The sequence below is a fragment of the Schistocerca gregaria genome, unplaced genomic scaffold (assembly GCF_023897955.1).
Source record: "Schistocerca gregaria isolate iqSchGreg1 unplaced genomic scaffold, iqSchGreg1.2 ptg001006l, whole genome shotgun sequence".
In the NCBI taxonomy this organism is placed as follows: Eukaryota; Metazoa; Arthropoda; class Insecta; order Orthoptera; family Acrididae; genus Schistocerca; species Schistocerca gregaria.
In genome coordinates, this window is record NW_026062355.1 from 22,309 (window position 1) to 34,525 (window position 12,217).

General features: G+C 50.8%; 13 non-coding genes across 13 annotated transcripts; all 13 read left to right on the forward strand.

Moving 5' to 3' along the window:
- The first annotated feature begins 5,134 nt into the window (after nt 1-5,134).
- On the forward strand, nt 5,135-5,206 carry Trnah-gug (transfer RNA histidin (anticodon GUG)). The gene has a single exon. It is a non-coding gene; the product is annotated as a tRNA-His (tRNA).
- Nucleotides 5,207-5,796: 590 nt separating this feature from the next.
- On the forward strand, nt 5,797-5,878 carry Trnal-uag (transfer RNA leucine (anticodon UAG)). The gene has a single exon. It is a non-coding gene; the product is annotated as a tRNA-Leu (tRNA).
- Nucleotides 5,879-6,322: 444 nt separating this feature from the next.
- Nucleotides 6,323-6,394, forward strand: Trnae-cuc (transfer RNA glutamic acid (anticodon CUC)). Its single transcript has one exon. It is a non-coding gene; the product is annotated as a tRNA-Glu (tRNA).
- Nucleotides 6,395-6,768: 374 nt separating this feature from the next.
- Trnah-gug (transfer RNA histidin (anticodon GUG)) lies at nt 6,769-6,840 on the forward strand. The gene has a single exon. It is a non-coding gene; the product is annotated as a tRNA-His (tRNA).
- A 590-nt stretch (nt 6,841-7,430) lies between these two features.
- Trnal-uag (transfer RNA leucine (anticodon UAG)) lies at nt 7,431-7,512 on the forward strand. Its single transcript has one exon. It is a non-coding gene; the product is annotated as a tRNA-Leu (tRNA).
- A 444-nt stretch (nt 7,513-7,956) lies between these two features.
- Trnae-cuc (transfer RNA glutamic acid (anticodon CUC)) lies at nt 7,957-8,028 on the forward strand. Its single transcript has one exon. It is a non-coding gene; the product is annotated as a tRNA-Glu (tRNA).
- Nucleotides 8,029-8,402: 374 nt separating this feature from the next.
- On the forward strand, nt 8,403-8,474 carry Trnah-gug (transfer RNA histidin (anticodon GUG)). The gene has a single exon. It is a non-coding gene; the product is annotated as a tRNA-His (tRNA).
- Nucleotides 8,475-9,064: 590 nt separating this feature from the next.
- Nucleotides 9,065-9,146, forward strand: Trnal-uag (transfer RNA leucine (anticodon UAG)). Its single transcript has one exon. It is a non-coding gene; the product is annotated as a tRNA-Leu (tRNA).
- Nucleotides 9,147-9,590: 444 nt separating this feature from the next.
- On the forward strand, nt 9,591-9,662 carry Trnae-cuc (transfer RNA glutamic acid (anticodon CUC)). Its single transcript has one exon. It is a non-coding gene; the product is annotated as a tRNA-Glu (tRNA).
- A 374-nt stretch (nt 9,663-10,036) lies between these two features.
- Nucleotides 10,037-10,108, forward strand: Trnah-gug (transfer RNA histidin (anticodon GUG)). The gene has a single exon. It is a non-coding gene; the product is annotated as a tRNA-His (tRNA).
- Nucleotides 10,109-10,698: 590 nt separating this feature from the next.
- On the forward strand, nt 10,699-10,780 carry Trnal-uag (transfer RNA leucine (anticodon UAG)). The gene has a single exon. It is a non-coding gene; the product is annotated as a tRNA-Leu (tRNA).
- Nucleotides 10,781-11,224: 444 nt separating this feature from the next.
- Nucleotides 11,225-11,296, forward strand: Trnae-cuc (transfer RNA glutamic acid (anticodon CUC)). The gene has a single exon. It is a non-coding gene; the product is annotated as a tRNA-Glu (tRNA).
- Nucleotides 11,297-11,670: 374 nt separating this feature from the next.
- On the forward strand, nt 11,671-11,742 carry Trnah-gug (transfer RNA histidin (anticodon GUG)). Its single transcript has one exon. It is a non-coding gene; the product is annotated as a tRNA-His (tRNA).
- Nucleotides 11,743-12,217: the final 475 nt, after the last annotated feature.

Below are 12,217 nucleotides of genomic sequence, written 5' to 3' on the forward strand. Positions count from 1 at the left end.
ACTATTTTGTCCACCACTTACGCTTCGGTGGCTCGCGACCAACCGACCGACCAACTGCCCATGGATACCGAAGTAGACATTCGCCCCCAACCAACCCTTCCTCCAACGGCCGAGCAACTTGTTGACATTTCTGAGCGACAAGAGCAACACCTGAGTGTGAGTGACGTGGTTGATTCCGTAGCGCAGTCCCCGACTCTGTCAACAGAACAAAATTCCACCTCCTCAGAGACGCAGGTCAGGACTGTGACTGCTGAATGTCGTTCCCCACAACCCCACCATGAAATCTCGGATTCCGATGAGCGTTGTCCACCTGCTAAATCCCCGCGGAAGAACAAGAAACGCAGAATCGCCCGCCAGGGTGCGGAAGAGGCGGCGGCGTCGTTGCGGGGAAAGGTGCAGCAAATCATGGACAAAGTCAGTGCAAAATCACCAGAATCCTCCCGACAACAGGCGCTAACTTCTGCACACCTGCGGGATGAAGATCGTGCAATCACGCTAACTGAGCCCTCTCGCGATGCTACCGGCCAGGTGTCTCCCATGTGCAGTGTCGATGTTGATCATTGTTTAAAAGAACAACGACAACATCATCCTCTTGCGTCCAAGAACCCCAGCACTATAGACTGGGCGGCGGAACCAGAGGTCGAACACATGGACGCTGATGCAACTGATATTCCAGTCACTTCCCGATTTCCCGAACAGCCTTCTACGGCAGTAGAACCGGCACATGATGATAAGTTACTGGATCCACGGCAGGCAAACAAAGAAGAGGACTCTGACTTCTTTTAAAACGGCGCCGATTCCTTCTTACTCTCGTAAGAGCGTGAATGACTGATCAGCAGGCGTATAAAATTGGTACATTAAATATAAATAAAATCCGCAGTTCCCTCAAACTCGACAACATCGTAGACCTCTTATACGCCGCCGACATTGATATCCTCTTGCTTCAGGAGGTTGCCGACATTGCTTTGAACCACATTCCCGGTTATAATGTGACGGCCAATCCGGGACACGGTTCCGATTTAGGCACCGCTATTCTCACGAAAGAAGGAATTATCGTCCAGAATGTAGAACGACTCATAAGTTGTAGGGGAATTGGCGTGACTATCAATAATGTTAGACTCATAAATCTGTATGCACCATCCGGCTCAACTAATAGGCGACGCCGAGCGGACTTTTTCAAGGAAGAAATACTTCCGCTTTTTGCAACACAATATGACCACCTAATATTGGCGGGAGATTTTAACTGTGTACTTAACGCCAAAGATCAGACGCCGCATTTCAATAAATCGATTGAATTAGAACAGATCGTCAAGGATTTACGTTTAGTCGATACGTGGGAGCACAAGTTTGGTACAACACCTGGTTTTACTCACGTCACGAATCATTCAGCGAGTAGATTGGACCGCATTTACGTATCGGACACTCTCAGACAGCGAATTTTACAAACTGAGGTCTGGCCAACCAGTTTCTCCGACCATGCGGCTTATATTTGCACGCTGAATTTGGGGAAACAGGAAACCTACCGAGGCAAAGGACTATGGAAACTAAATGTTGCACATTTAGACGATCCTGAATGCAGAGAAGCCTTCACTCGAGCGTGGAATGAAAGTGAAGCCAAATTCAGTACGTACGGCTCGGCAATGCAATGGTGGCTCGAATGCGCTAAACCGAAAATTCGTAAATCCATGATACAATATTCCCGGAATAAGAACTGGTGGTTTAAGAGAACGATGGAGTTTTATTATCAATGTCTTCGAGACTTATATACTCTTGATGCCACTGTGATTGACAACTACCCCCGCATTAAAAGACTGCAAGCAAAAATATTACTTTTGAAACGAAAACAGATGGAAGGTTACAAAATTAGAGGTCGGGTTTCGACTATGGCAAAAGGCGAACAGCCATCCATTTATCACCTGATACGTGAAACTAAACGAGCACGGACAAAGATCTTAACTGAACTACAATCCGAAGACGGCACGATTCTAACTCGGCAACACGATATCAGAGACGCCGTTCAAACTTATTACACTGACTTGATGTCCAATAAACCTACCGACGACGAAGCCCTTGCAGAGTTCCGGAGCAGCTTAACGCACAGGCTTCGCCCTGCGGATGTAGCCGAACTCGTCACCGATGTAACGGAAGATGAACTGGAAGATGTGGTGTTCCACAGTCCAAAAAACAAATCTCCCGGATGTGACGGTCTCCCGGTGGAACTTTATCAAGTCTTCTGGCCACAACTGAAGACAAAGCTGACGGTGCTCTGCAACGAACTTCTCCAACCGGACATGCCCATTCCTCCGCCATTCAGTGAAGGACTTGTGGTCTTACTCCCGAAACGGACGAGCAATAACACCGTCGCAACTTTGCGACCCATTACGTTGCTCAACAGCGACTACAAAATTTTTGCTCGCATTCTCGCAACGAGAATGAAAACTGTGATGCATACCGTCATTGGATCACATCAAACGAGTGTTGGAAAGGACAGAGCTATATATCAGACATTATCAGACTATCGAGATGTGATTTCTGTTGCGGACGCTTGCAAAATCCGATGTGCTATCGTAACTTTAGATTTCGCACAGGCTTTCGACAGAGTGAACCATCCTTACCTTTTCCAGATAATGCAGACTCTGGGTTTTCCTCCGCAGTTCATCAGCATCATACAGAAATTGTTACGGAATAGTACATCCAAACTTGTCGTTAACGGTCAGCCAAGTCGCGCCGTCCCGATAAACAGTTCTGTTAGGCAGGGCTGCCCTATGTCGATGGCGCTGTTTGCCATTGCGATCGAACCGCTGCTAGTCACCTTGACGGAACGTTTACAAGGACTCCACATACACGGGCAGAAGATAGTGTGCCGAGCTTACGCTGATGATGTTACCTTCCTAGCTATGAATGTCAATGAGGTCGAGAGGGGTCTCCTGATCATCTCACAATATGAAAAGGCATCTGGTGCGAAACTGCATTGGACGAAATCAGGGATCATGAACGTTGGGCAAGGCATAGGCGCGATCGGTCATGGCCAGCTTAAAGAGATCACTAGGATGACGTGTCTCGGTGTCGATTTTCGGAACACCATCCGCCACACCATTGCCGCCAATTATAAGCAATTGCTCAACAAAATTCGTGCTTGTGCGAAGTTACATAGCGTCAGGAAATTGGACGAGCTTCAAAAGGTTGAATTGGCCAATATTTATATCACTGCCAAAATCAATTATGTGGCTCAAGTTTTGCCCATCCCCACCGATATAGCCAAATGCATGCTGTCCGCGCTTGGACACTTTGTATGTCGTGGCCAGATCTTTAAAGTTCGATATGACACCTTGACACTCCCAACGCGAGATGGCGGACTCAGTCTCACCGATGTACACAAGAAAGCGAAAGCTCTTTATTTCTGCAAAACTTACAAGCTATGGAAACAGTCACCGACCAGTCTGACCGCTCTTGTCCTGAATGAAATCGCACCGACTGATCTTCAACCGCCAATTGATGTGCACCATATACCGACTGCGCTCTACCACTTCAAGAGTTTTCTCTTAGAGTACAGTTATGTCCATACAACAGTCTCTGAAAAGAATTTGACGACAGTTAAGGCAATCTACAACTCCTTTGTGGCAACTAAATCACGGAATGTTATCGAACAAAAATTTCCAAACTACAACTGGGACGCGACGTGGCAAAACATCCACAGCCCCTACTTACCTTCGCAAGTAAAGGCGACGTGGTACGCTGCCGTCAATAGAAAAATCCCGACGCAGTCCAGGCTTCATGCAATTCATTTGCAGGACTCGCCAATGTGTGTCACGTGTAATCTCATAGACAGCGAAGAACACCGTTTCGTCTGTGGTACCACGAAAGATATATGGGGTTACGCCCGACAGAAACTGTCGAGCATCAAGAGGACCTCACCATCTGCAATAACGCCAGCTGACTTTCTCAACCCTGATGCAATCCCATTTCCCAGGACAAAGCGGAATGCTGTCAACTGGATAATAGGTCACACAGTGCACTATATTTTTAGTACTGGCGATAAGAACAAAGACGATTTCGTTCTATACCTGACCCTGCAGCACAGCATGATCGCACGCGAACGTAAATACAAGGCGACCTTTGCCAACTTTTTAAGCAAGACCATTGTGTGATATGCGATTCGACACTCGACCCGTCAGCCTTGCCATGACGGGGAACGTAATATTTAAAGAACGCCCGAAACTATACCACGAGACATGAATGCATGTTTAACCTTCTTTCGAAGTAAGGCGAAACCGACTATTCGCTACATCATTGAGGAGCAGCAGAGGACAATCACAGACGAAAGATGTGAAGACAACACTAGAGAAAAAAAACAAACACTTTTCGTTTTCTTATATTTTGCACCAACAAAGGAGAAGATTCCTTTTTAATCACTTATTTCTTATTTATTTATTTATTAATCCTAACCAGAAAAGGTACTTTAGTTCGACACTGCTTAATAAAAAAAAAAAAAAAAAAAAAAAAAAAAAAAGTGGTAGATCACTGGTGTAGTAAACCAGTGGTGGTAAGTTCCATCCTCAGAGGAGGAAGACGAATTTAAAAAAACAATAAAAAAAAAAAAAAAAAAAAAAAAGTCGGTAGAGCGTCAGACTCTTAATCCCAGTAAAAAAGAATAACATGAAAAGAAAAAAAAAAAAAAAAAAAGAAAAAAAAAAAAAAAAAAGTGGCTAGGATACCTGGCTCTCACCCAGGAGGCCCGGGTTCGATTCCCGGTACCGGAAACGTGAGTTTTTGTTGCTCCTCTTATGCGACTTGTCCCGACTTTGCTCGACTGACGCTACGCTGACGCGTGCACAAAGCTGCGTTAAGTATGATTCGCGGCTACACCTGACGGCGAGAGAGATGCGGCGTCTATTCACTTGTTATCGAGCCACATACCCATAGTCAAGAGGCTTGGAGGACTGCAAGACACTGCCAGGGAGGTGAATGTAGCTAACCACTCTAGTTAGTGTCCTGACAGCGCAGGCACGTTCATTTACTCGTATACACGTGATGGAGACCGTGTCTGACACTGCTGTGGCGTCCACCTTGGCCTAGGCTTTGCTGTGTATCGCCACTTGCACTCCAGCCAGCTGCCTCCGTGGGCGCGTGCGTGGCCGTGATCGTCTAGTGGTTAGGACATTGCGTTGTGGCCGCAATAACCCAGGTTCGAATCCTGGTCACGGAAATTTTGAAAGTTTTGCCTTGCTACCGTTGCAGTGACGATAGTGCACGAGTACTCGAAATCACAGTGCTTTCTTGATTTTTCACTCGTGTTCCGCAGTCCGCAGTTTGTACTACCACTTCATCGCCAACACGTAATGCCGGCGGCCGTGAGGCGCAGACGTCCGGTGCTCTCTGTAGTCGAAAAGGGCAGTTGTTTGAGGTGCGACGGATTGGATGAACAGCGGAGCAGGAAGCTGTGGCGTGCACCGTTTCTACAAATGCTAGGAACACTGGGGCCGAAGGTAGCGCAGGTAGCGTGGCCGAGCGATCTAAGGCGCTTGTTTTAGGCACCAGTCTCTTCGGACGCGTGCGTTCGAAACCTGGTCACGGCACGAAAACGTCTCTTGATGCTGTCGCCTTAACTACGACAGCTTCAGACAAGTGGCGCCGCTACCACACGGCGGGCACGGCATTTTCTTGTTGTGGATGGCCTAAAGAGACGCTTCCAATGGGAGAGCAGAGGAAATACATGTTACAGCGATTGCCGAGATATTTCCATTTCGAAGTGATCTTTGTAGTACAAAGGAAACGTATTGTCGTCGGCGCTATAACGGTAACGTGGCCGAGCGGTCTAAGGCGCTGGTTTTAGGCACCAGTCTCTTCGGAGGCGTGGGTTCGAATCCCACCGTTGCCAATTTTGACGTCTCATTTTTGTGCCGTTGCTGTGTGTTGTCGTGGGCTAGGACGCAGCTCCTGTGTCGCGCGTGTTGTGTAGGTAGAGTGGCCGAGCGGTCTAAGGCGCTGGTTTTAGGCACCAGTCACTTCGGAGGCGTGGGTTCCAACCCCACAGCTGCTAAACGTGTAATGTTTCCTGCGTCGAAGACAGCTGCACCCATTGCCCGCAAAGGAAACAGCACAACAAGGCGTGAGCGTCTGCTTCGTGAATTGTCGTAGAACAGTACGTGGAGCAACGACAGGATTTGTAGGCGCCTTTTGCTCTCGTCACTGCTGGCGTTCGTCTCCATGAAATGCGTCCAGAGGATGCCGTTCTATAACGTGAAAGAGTGTATTTCTTACAGTTGTCGTCAGTTAATCGTGGCTGGTTGCTGCGTTCGCAGGAAGAGCACTGGCGTCGTAATCCGGTGTAGTCTAGTGGCTAGGATACCTGGCTCTCACCCAGGAGGCCCGGGTTCGATTCCCGGTACCGGAAACGTGAGTTTTTGTTGCTCCTCTTATGCGACTTGTCCCGACTTTGCTCGACTGACGCTACGCTGACGCGTGCACAAAGCTGCGTTAAGTATGATTCGCGGCTACACCTGACGGCGAGAGAGATGCGGCGTCTATTCACTTGTTATCGAGCCACATACCCATAGTCAAGAGGCTTGGAGGACTGCAAGACACTGCCAGGGAGGTGAATGTAGCTAACCACTCTAGTTAGTGTCCTGACAGCGCAGGCACGTTCATTTACTCGTATACACGTGATGGAGACCGTGTCTGACACTGCTGTGGCGTCCACCTTGGCCTAGGCTTTGCTGTGTATCGCCACTTGCACTCCAGCCAGCTGCCTCCGTGGGCGCGTGCGTGGCCGTGATCGTCTAGTGGTTAGGACATTGCGTTGTGGCCGCAATAACCCAGGTTCGAATCCTGGTCACGGAAATTTTGAAAGTTTTGCCTTGCTACCGTTGCAGTGACGATAGTGCACGAGTACTCGAAATCACAGTGCTTTCTTGATTTTTCACTCGTGTTCCGCAGTCCGCAGTTTGTACTACCACTTCATCGCCAACACGTAATGCCGGCGGCCGTGAGGCGCAGACGTCCGCTGCTCTCTGTAGTCGAAAAGGGCAGTTGTTTGAGGTGCGACGGATTGGATGAACAGCGGAGCAGGAAGCTGTGGCGTGCACCGTTTCTACAAATGCTAGGAACACTGGGGCCGAAGGTAGCGCAGGTAGCGTGGCCGAGCGATCTAAGGCGCTTGTTTTAGGCACCAGTCTCTTCGGACGCGTGCGTTCGAAACCTGGTCACGGCACGAAAACGTCTCTTGATGCTGTCGCCTTAACTACGACAGCTTCAGACAAGTGGCGCCGCTACCACACGGCGGGCACGGCATTTTCTTGTTGTGGATGGCCTAAAGAGACGCTTCCAATGGGAGAGCAGAGGAAATACATGTTACAGCGATTGCCGAGATATTTCCATTTCGAAGTGATCTTTGTAGTACAAAGGAAACGTATTGTCGTCGGCGCTATAACGGTAACGTGGCCGAGCGGTCTAAGGCGCTGGTTTTAGGCACCAGTCTCTTCGGAGGCGTGGGTTCGAATCCCACCGTTGCCAATTTTGACGTCTCATTTTTGTGCCGTTGCTGTGTGTTGTCGTGGGCTAGGACGCAGCTCCTGTGTCGCGCGTGTTGTGTAGGTAGAGTGGCCGAGCGGTCTAAGGCGCTGGTTTTAGGCACCAGTCACTTCGGAGGCGTGGGTTCCAACCCCACAGCTGCTAAACGTGTAATGTTTCCTGCGTCGAAGACAGCTGCACCCATTGCCCGCAAAGGAAACAGCACAACAAGGCGTGAGCGTCTGCTTCGTGAATTGTCGTAGAACAGTACGTGGAGCAACGACAGGATTTGTAGGCGCCTTTTGCTCTCGTCACTGCTGGCGTTCGTCTCCATGAAATGCGTCCAGAGGATGCCGTTCTATAACGTGAAAGAGTGTATTTCTTACAGTTGTCGTCAGTTAATCGTGGCTGGTTGCTGCGTTCGCAGGAAGAGCACTGGCGTCGTAATCCGGTGTAGTCTAGTGGCTAGGATACCTGGCTCTCACCCAGGAGGCCCGGGTTCGATTCCCGGTACCGGAAACGTGAGTTTTTGTTGCTCCTCTTATGCGACTTGTCCCGACTTTGCTCGACTGACGCTACGCTGACGCGTGCACAAAGCTGCGTTAAGTATGATTCGCGGCTACACCTGACGGCGAGAGAGATGCGGCGTCTATTCACTTGTTATCGAGCCACATACCCATAGTCAAGAGGCTTGGAGGACTGCAAGACACTGCCAGGGAGGTGAATGTAGCTAACCACTCTAGTTAGTGTCCTGACAGCGCAGGCACGTTCATTTACTCGTATACACGTGATGGAGACCGTGTCTGACACTGCTGTGGCGTCCACCTTGGCCTAGGCTTTGCTGTGTATCGCCACTTGCACTCCAGCCAGCTGCCTCCGTGGGCGCGTGCGTGGCCGTGATCGTCTAGTGGTTAGGACATTGCGTTGTGGCCGCAATAACCCAGGTTCGAATCCTGGTCACGGAAATTTTGAAAGTTTTGCCTTGCTACCGTTGCAGTGACGATAGTGCACGAGTACTCGAAATCACAGTGCTTTCTTGATTTTTCACTCGTGTTCCGCAGTCCGCAGTTTGTACTACCACTTCATCGCCAACACGTAATGCCGGCGGCCGTGAGGCGCAGACGTCCGCTGCTCTCTGTAGTCGAAAAGGGCAGTTGTTTGAGGTGCGACGGATTGGATGAACAGCGGAGCAGGAAGCTGTGGCGTGCACCGTTTCTACAAATGCTAGGAACACTGGGGCCGAAGGTAGCGCAGGTAGCGTGGCCGAGCGATCTAAGGCGCTTGTTTTAGGCACCAGTCTCTTCGGACGCGTGCGTTCGAAACCTGGTCACGGCACGAAAACGTCTCTTGATGCTGTCGCCTTAACTACGACAGCTTCAGACAAGTGGCGCCGCTACCACACGGCGGGCACGGCATTTTCTTGTTGTGGATGGCCTAAAGAGACGCTTCCAATGGGAGAGCAGAGGAAATACATGTTACAGCGATTGCCGAGATATTTCCATTTCGAAGTGATCTTTGTAGTACAAAGGAAACGTATTGTCGTCGGCGCTATAACGGTAACGTGGCCGAGCGGTCTAAGGCGCTGGTTTTAGGCACCAGTCTCTTCGGAGGCGTGGGTTCGAATTCCACCGTTGCCAATTTTGACGTCTCATTTTTGTGCCGTTGCTGTGTGTTGTCGTGGGCTAGGACGCAGCTCCTGTGTCGCGCGTGTTGTGTAGGTAGAGTGGCCGAGCGGTCTAAGGCGCTGGTTTTAGGCACCAGTCACTTCGGAGGCGTGGGTTCCAACCCCACAGCTGCTAAACGTGTAATGTTTCCTGCGTCGAAGACAGCTGCACCCATTGCCCGCAAAGGAAACAGCACAACAAGGCGTGAGCGTCTGCTTCGTGAATTGTCGTAGAACAGTACGTGGAGCAACGACAGGATTTGTAGGCGCCTTTTGCTCTCGTCACTGCTGGCGTTCGTCTCCATGAAATGCGTCCAGAGGATGCCGTTCTATAACGTGAAAGAGTGTATTTCTTACAGTTGTCGTCAGTTAATCGTGGCTGGTTGCTGCGTTCGCAGGAAGAGCACTGGCGTCGTAATCCGGTGTAGTCTAGTGGCTAGGATACCTGGCTCTCACCCAGGAGGCCCGGGTTCGATTCCCGGTACCGGAAACGTGAGTTTTTGTTGCTCCTCTTATGCGACTTGTCCCGACTTTGCTCGACTGACGCTACGCTGACGCGTGCACAAAGCTGCGTTAAGTATGATTCGCGGCTACACCTGACGGCGAGAGAGATGCGGCGTCTATTCACTTGTTATCGAGCCACATACCCATAGTCAAGAGGCTTGGAGGACTGCAAGACACTGCCAGGGAGGTGAATGTAGCTAACCACTCTAGTTAGTGTCCTGACAGCGCAGGCACGTTCATTTACTCGTATACACGTGATGGAGACCGTGTCTGACACTGCTGTGGCGTCCACCTTGGCCTAGGCTTTGCTGTGTATCGCCACTTGCACTCCAGCCAGCTGCCTCCGTGGGCGCGTGCGTGGCCGTGATCGTCTAGTGGTTAGGACATTGCGTTGTGGCCGCAATAACCCAGGTTCGAATCCTGGTCACGGAAATTTTGAAAGTTTTGCCTTGCTACCGTTGCAGTGACGATAGTGCACGAGTACTCGAAATCACAGTGCTTTCTTGATTTTTCACTCGTGTTCCGCAGTCCGCAGTTTGTACTACCACTTCATCGCCAACACGTAATGCCGGCGGCCGTGAGGCGCAGACGTCCGCTGCTCTCTGTAGTCGAAAAGGGCAGTTGTTTGAGGTGCGACGGATTGGATGAACAGCGGAGCAGGAAGCTGTGGCGTGCACCGTTTCTACAAATGCTAGGAACACTGGGGCCGAAGGTAGCGCAGGTAGCGTGGCCGAGCGATCTAAGGCGCTTGTTTTAGGCACCAGTCTCTTCGGACGCGTGCGTTCGAAACCTGGTCACGGCACGAAAACGTCTCTTGATGCTGTCGCCTTAACTACGACAGCTTCAGACAAGTGGCGCCGCTACCACACGGCGGGCACGGCATTTTCTTGTTGTGGATGGCCTAAAGAGACGCTTCCAATGGGAGAGCAGAGGAAATACATGTTACAGCGATTGCCGAGATATTTCCATTTCGAAGTGATCTTTGTAGTACAAAGGAAACGTATTGTCGTCGGCGCTATAACGGTAACGTGGCCGAGCGGTCTAAGGCGCTGGTTTTAGGCACCAGTCTCTTCGGAGGCGTGGGTTCGAATCCCACCGTTGCCAATTTTGACGTCTCATTTTTGTGCCGTTGCTGTGTGTTGTCGTGGGCTAGGACGCAGCTCCTGTGTCGCGCGTGTTGTGTAGGTAGAGTGGCCGAGCGGTCTAAGGCGCTGGTTTTAGGCACCAGTCACTTCGGAGGCGTGGGTTCCAACCCCACAGCTGCTAAACGTGTAATGTTTCCTGCGTCGAAGACAGCTGCACCCATTGCCCGCAAAGGAAACAGCACAACAAGGCGTGAGCGTCTGCTTCGTGAATTGTCGTAGAACAGTACGTGGAGCAACGACAGGATTTGTAGGCGCCTTTTGCTCTCGTCACTGCTGGCGTTCGTCTCCATGAAATGCGTCCAGAGGATGCCGTTCTATAACGTGAAAGAGTGTATTTCTTACAGTTGTCGTCAGTTAATCGTGGCTGGTTGCTGCGTTCGCAGGAAGAGCACTGGCGTCGTAATCCGGTGTAGTCTAGTGGCTAGGATACCTGGCTCTCACCCAGGAGGCCCGGGTTCGATTCCCGGTACCGGAAACGTGAGTTTTTGTTGCTCCTCTTATGCGACTTGTCCCGACTTTGCTCGACTGACGCTACGCTGACGCGTGCACAAAGCTGCGTTAAGTATGATTCGCGGCTACACCTGACGGCGAGAGAGATGCGGCGTCTATTCACTTGTTATCGAGCCACATACCCATAGTCAAGAGGCTTGGAGGACTGCAAGACACTGCCAGGGAGGTGAATGTAGCTAACCACTCTAGTTAGTGTCCTGACAGCGCAGGCACGTTCATTTACTCGTATACACGTGATGGAGACCGTGTCTGACACTGCTGTGGCGTCCACCTTGGCCTAGGCTTTGCTGTGTATCGCCACTTGCACTCCAGCCAGCTGCCTCCGTGGGCGCGTGCGTGGCCGTGATCGTCTAGTGGTTAGGACATTGCGTTGTGGCCGCAATAACCCAGGTTCGAATCCTGGTCACGGAAATTTTGAAAGTTTTGCCTTGCTACCGTTGCAGTGACGATAGTGCACGAGTACTCGAAATCACAGTGCTTTCTTGATTTTTCACTCGTGTTCCGCAGTCCGCAGTTTGTACTACCACTTCATCGCCAACACGTAATGCCGGCGGCCGTGAGGCGCAGACGTCCGCTGCTCTCTGTAGTCGAAAAGGGCAGTTGTTTGAGGTGCGACGGATTGGATGAACAGCGGAGCAGGAAGCTGTGGCGTGCACCGTTTCTACAAATGCTAGGAACACTGGGGCCGAAGGTAGCGCAGGTAGCGTGGCCGAGCGATCTAAGGCGCTTGTTTTAGGCACCAGTCTCTTCGGACGCGTGCGTTCGAAACCTGGTCACGGCACGAAAACGTCTCTTGATGCTGTCGCCTTAACTACGACAGCTTCAGACAAGTGGCGCCGCTACCACACGGCGGGCACGGCATTTTCTTGTTGTGGATGGCCTAAAG